The sequence below is a fragment of the Apis dorsata genome, unplaced genomic scaffold, assembly GCF_000469605.1.
Source record: "Apis dorsata unplaced genomic scaffold, Apis dorsata 1.3 scaffold_94, whole genome shotgun sequence".
NCBI lineage: Eukaryota > Metazoa > Arthropoda > Insecta > Hymenoptera > Apidae > Apis > Apis dorsata.
In genome coordinates this window covers 462,242-467,995 of record NW_006263392.1, presented here as the reverse complement: position 1 = coordinate 467,995, position 5,754 = coordinate 462,242, and the positions used below count along the sequence as shown (strand labels likewise).

At 22.6% G+C, this 5,754-nt stretch overlaps 1 protein-coding gene across 5 annotated transcripts in view; it reads left to right on the top strand.

The window, feature by feature from the left end:
• LOC102675900 (ion transport peptide-like) overlaps positions 1-5,754 on the top strand; it is an 18,730-nt gene that overhangs the window by 5,075 nt on the left and 7,901 nt on the right. Inside the window, exon 1 of one of the 5 annotated variants that reach the window (XM_006611918.2) lies at positions 226-314. The exons of the other annotated variants lie outside the window; for them this stretch is intronic. The gene's annotated coding sequence lies outside the window, so the exon portion shown is untranslated. Of the gene's footprint in view, positions 1-225; positions 315-5,754 lie in introns of those variants that run through there. 5 annotated transcript variants of the gene reach the window in all.

The window sequence follows — 5,754 nt, the reverse complement described above, 5'->3', positions numbered from 1 at the left end:
AAGCAAAAGAAGAAGAGAAAGAAGAAAAAGAAAGAAAAGAATGGAAATGAAAAAAAAATAGTTATTTATTATAAAAAAAATAAAATTATAAAAGAAAGTATGAGAAAAATGTACATATAAAAAGTGAAATAATATCCTGAAAAATAAGTTGTGAAAGGAAAATAAACGGGAGTGCAAAGAAAGAAAAAAGAGAAAAAAAGAAATTCATAGAAAGAAAGAAGTTAAAAAAAGTGTTGTGAAGAGCTTGATACATTGAAGAATATAGAAAATAAAAATACAAGTAGTACAAAAAAAGAAGAAAAAATATTTTAAATGTAAGTCTTATTTTTGTATTGTGTGTATTATTTTGTGCACATAAATGCAACAATTTAAATTTCATTTTTTACTTATAGATTTCAATATAAAACCTTAATTATAATATTTATTTTTAACTATCGTTCTTATTAATCCGTTTATATAAATTTTTACAATTGATAAATAAGATGATACGTAACACGATTCTTGTTGATTTTTCACTTCAAATAATTATATGTATATGTATACGTATATATGTATATGTATACATATATATATTATAAAATCAAATAAAAAAATTTGAAATTTTCTTAAATTATTATTATCTAAAAAAAGATATGATTATTTATATAGAATCAATAAAAGATAGATATATATATATTATAAAAAATATTCGTCCTAATTATCAGTTTATCAATTATATTTATATTAATTAAAATTATATTTATCAATTATATATATTTTATAATCAATTTTTAAACTATATTATTTTCATTCCATAAATAATTTTTTATTATTTTCAATTATTCATCTATTTTATTTTGATTAATTTAAAGCGCAACAAACTTTAAATAATATTTGTTAGAAATATTCCCCAAATATTTGTACATTAAACACATAAAAATTCTAATTTAAAAAATTAAAGCCAAATGTTTAATGAATTAATTATATTCCTATTATACTGCTAGAAAAATTAACAAGAAAGATAGAAAAAAAAAAAATTGTTAGAAAAGAGTGTTTGATTGAAACATTATTAGAAAAAGTAATAATAAAAGAAAAAAAATAAAAAAGAAAAGGAAACAGAGAAGAATAAAAAAAAAATAAAAAGAGAAAGAAAGAAAAAGTACTTATGCGAGGAACGAACGGAAAAAAGAAGATGAGGATGAAAGGATATAAGAGGGTCTCTATCTTTAGAGTTCATTCAGTGAATCTTTCACTCAGGGTCGAATGAGTGAGCACCAAACACGAGTTGACTCATACTCGAAAGACCAATATATTGAGAAATGAAAAATAGGAAGATTCAATATATTCCTCATTTATAATTTTTTATTAAATAGATTAATTTCTTTCTAAAATCTTCGGATAAGATTTAAATTGATAAAAAAAAAAAATGGAAAAAAATAAAAATGAAAAAAAATTAAAGCAATATTTTCTTTTGATTGATTTTTTATTTTATATTAATCTAAAAATGATGAGATTAATTTGAATATCGATATAAAAAGATACAAATAATATACCGATTAATTATTAATTGTAATATATATTCAATTCAATTTAATATACTTACAATTTTATATTAAATAGATTTATATTTTTTCAATTAAATTAATACACACACACACACATACACACACACATATTATAAAAGATAAAGAATAAAGAAAAAGAAAGAGAAAAAAAAAAGAGATCAAAATGGAGAATATTTTTCTAATTTAAAATATAAAAAAAATAAAAATTTAACATGAACAAAAAGAGAAAAATAGAAAAAAAAACAGAATTTATACTGTATTGTTGAAAAATAAAATAATAAAAAAGCACATTAAATATTAAATTAAACATGAAAATAAATATTATATAATACTATATATCTATATAATATAATTTATATAATGTATATAATATACTTAATTAAAAAAAAATTATTTATGCTAAATAACATGTGAATAGAATTAGAAAAGAAAACTATATAATGATATGGACATAAGATAAAGAAATCGAAACAACGAACGAAATCAGGAAAGAGTAGGAGGAATGAGGTACAACCACCTGTAGCTAGCGACACGCCTCTCGAGAAACTTGCTCAACGAGCGTGCGCGTTTTCTGGCAAGCAGGTAGAAACGTAACTTATATATACAATCTTAATTCTTTCAATATTTTTCTTTAATTTTTAAAATTATTAATTTATAGTAAAAAATATATAGTAAAAAAAAGAATGATTGATTAATCTTTGAAATCTTAATAATATTTAATCAGGAAATGAGAGAAACAACGAATCCATTTAAATTAATGACAAATTATAATTCATATACTCATTTATAATAAGCATTATATAAATTTTTCTAAATTCATAAAATATTTATAATATATTTATATCATATATATTTATTATACATATATATTTTAAATTTTACTATAGCAAATAAAATTTATCTATTATTACATATGTTTTATAATGGATCGTATTAAAAGCCAAATTATAGTGATTAATCGGATAGATATGAATTTCAAGATATGGCTTTTGACTAAAGAAAAATAAATAGAAAACATCATTTTTTTCTAATAAATTTTTTATATACATATATGTTTTCATTTTATAAATATATAAATGTTTATCAATCAAACAATCAGACACAAATATTATTTTTATGTCAAAGAAAAAATAAAAGAAAAAAATAAACTATATATGTATTGAAATATTAATGAAAGAAAGGTTAAGAGAATACGATATATTCGAGTATTCGACAAAATACATGGAGTAGCAAACAGTTACAAGATGCGGTGAAGCGAAACGAGAGAAGCGAAAGACAGAGAAAGGCTACAGCTTGTCGTAATGCGAACCATAGGACGCCAAGCTGTCTGCCGGAACGCGCTTTGCCCCACTACAGAGTTCGATGTTAATGTCCAATCGCAACGTTGCTGCCAACAGAGACTGCGGCTGTTGTCTTATTCTTCCTTCTATATTTGTTTCTGCTTTTGCTTCTATTTCTATCCTTGTTCCTACTAAACTTATATGCATATTCGTAAACTATTGTTGCTTTAATACGTTGCGTTTAGTCTTAATTCAATTTTTGCATTTATAAAAAATTTAATTATTTTTGTTTTTTGCATTTATATTACCAGTATTTTTTTTTTACATTATTACAATTATATTTATCAATAATAAAGCAGACAATAAAACGATAATCTCCTTATTATTATTATAATTATTATAATTATTATTATCATTATTAACATTATGAATATTACTATCATTATATAGCAATAATGATGTATATGAAAATGAATGAATAGATGTAATAATAAATGATGGATCATTTAGAACACTTAAACATTAAGAAAAATAGAATACAAATAGAGAGTAAAGTTGATATGTTAATCAGAACAACAGTAGAAATCATTACAAAGCGAGCTTTGTCCTACATACGAGAAATAGCACATATATATATTTTATACTTATGAAATGTAACAAGCTAAGCCTGGCCAGATCGTGTAAATAAATCGTGTATAATTTTCTCTTCGCAACTTCCCCTTAGCCATCACTTAGCCACGAGTTGAAAAATGATTTCAAGCATACTAAAGAAAAAAACATGTAAACCACTAACGGCCACAAGGTCTGAAGAAACAGTAACTTCTCTGTCATCGACTGTGTATTCATATACTTTCTCACCATCTTAATTCAGTAAGAAATAAATATCTTCAATGTTCATCAATGTAATCTCAATTTCGATTAGAATATGATATTATTACATTAAATTATTTAATTATTTAATTAAATATATTTATTGATTGAAAAATGTATTACCTTATATTCGACAATTTTTTTTTCCTTACTTTTTTTTCCTTATCATGTAGATATATATAATAACTTAAAATAAATCAATAGTAATTTCGAATATAAAATATAATATAGATATTGAATAAAATTCAATGTCTCATTAAAAAATTTTTAATTAAAAAAAGAGAATTTAATTAAAAAAGAGATGAAAAGACTATATCTTTTTATTGATTTTTATATATTTTTATTATTAATTGTATTACGATAAATATGATTGGTTTATTTGAGCATTCGTTACGATAGCGCTGGCGCGCAAAGTTTAACACAGAAAAATAGAAATAGAATAGAAAGAAGAAAGAAGGAAGGGCGAAAGGAAAGGCGTGTACGCGCATAAAGCTCAATGCGAGCGACACACCTGTTGAACATTCCTTCGCAAATACCCGCGCGTCGACTACGCGCATTGCATGCGAAGTTGCATACGGACGCAGCTGTGCTTGCCTTGCCTTGTCTTGCTTTGCCATGTCTTGTCTTGTCTTGCTTTGCCTTGCCTTGTCTTGTTTTACCTTGCCATGTTTTGTCTTGCTTTGTTTTGCATTGCTTTTAACTTATAATCATGAAAGAATCATCTATTCCATGAATTTCATGAAAATAAGCTCCATTAATCATCTTTTAATTCATCTGTTGATTTAAACTTTGATTCGATTCTTTGAAATGTTTTATACTAACAATTCATGATAGAAAAAATATATGGAAAAATTTGTATTTCTGAATCATATCTCAGTTATATAATTTTAGTTGAATAACAAAATGAACATAATCCGTAAAAAACAATACTTAGAATTTATTTTTAATGAGAATTAAAAATTTTAAAAACTGGACACTATAATATGGATATGACTTAATCATCCTCATTTTTTTCGTAGAAATTCTATTATTATAAATGATTCAAAATCAATAATTGCTATTTACTCTTATTTACTTATATCAACTATTAATATACACTATACACGTATGTATACATATATGTATCTAAGTGTATATATATGCATATATATGCATATATGTATATGGATAATGAACGCTTTATGTAAGATCATAACACTCAAATATATACGTGCAATAAAATTAAATAATGCAACATTAGATTGTATAATTCGAATAATTGGATTATTAATAAATAAAAGGACAAAATGAAAACAAAATATTTGTGTATAGAAAAAGATAAACAAAAATATCAAAAAAAGAATATTATATGAAAAAAAATAGAAATATAAATAAATAGAAATATAGAAAAAGAATAAGAAATATCATTTTTGTTCATAAATGAATTTTTATTAATTTTATCGTAATTTAACATTAAATCGTCATTCAGTCTGGGCATGGATTAATAAGGACTGTCCTTATATAATTAATGCAAACCATTGACGTCATTAGTTTTTCTATTTATTTTTCTATTTATGTGTTCTTTCTTCCACAATCATGAAATGTATGTATGTTTTTTTCATTTTAATTGTCGATTCATTTTTCGATTATTTTTTATGTAAAATCGATTATTTTTCGATTTTGTTTGATATATCGAGTTTTTTCTATAAAAATCTATGATATGAGAAATATATTCGTTTTTTATATTCTATGTTCTTTATATAACTATAGATAATATTGATTTTTCAATGAAATATTAAAATGTAGATATATCTAATAAAATTCATATTTCATGTTACATCTTATTCACATAAGAAACATTAACTTTTAGGATGTCATAGATTTAAAGTATTCATGAACAAGTTATGTATTAAGAAAGATCTGTTAAAATATATATAGGCATGTATCTTATATAATTATCTATTTATATTAATAGAGAGAAGAGAATAAAAAGTAAAAATGCAAAAAGAAAAAAAAGAAAAATGGTAAAAATATTATGATGCAATAGATAGATAATTAGATAAATAGATAAAAAGAAATAA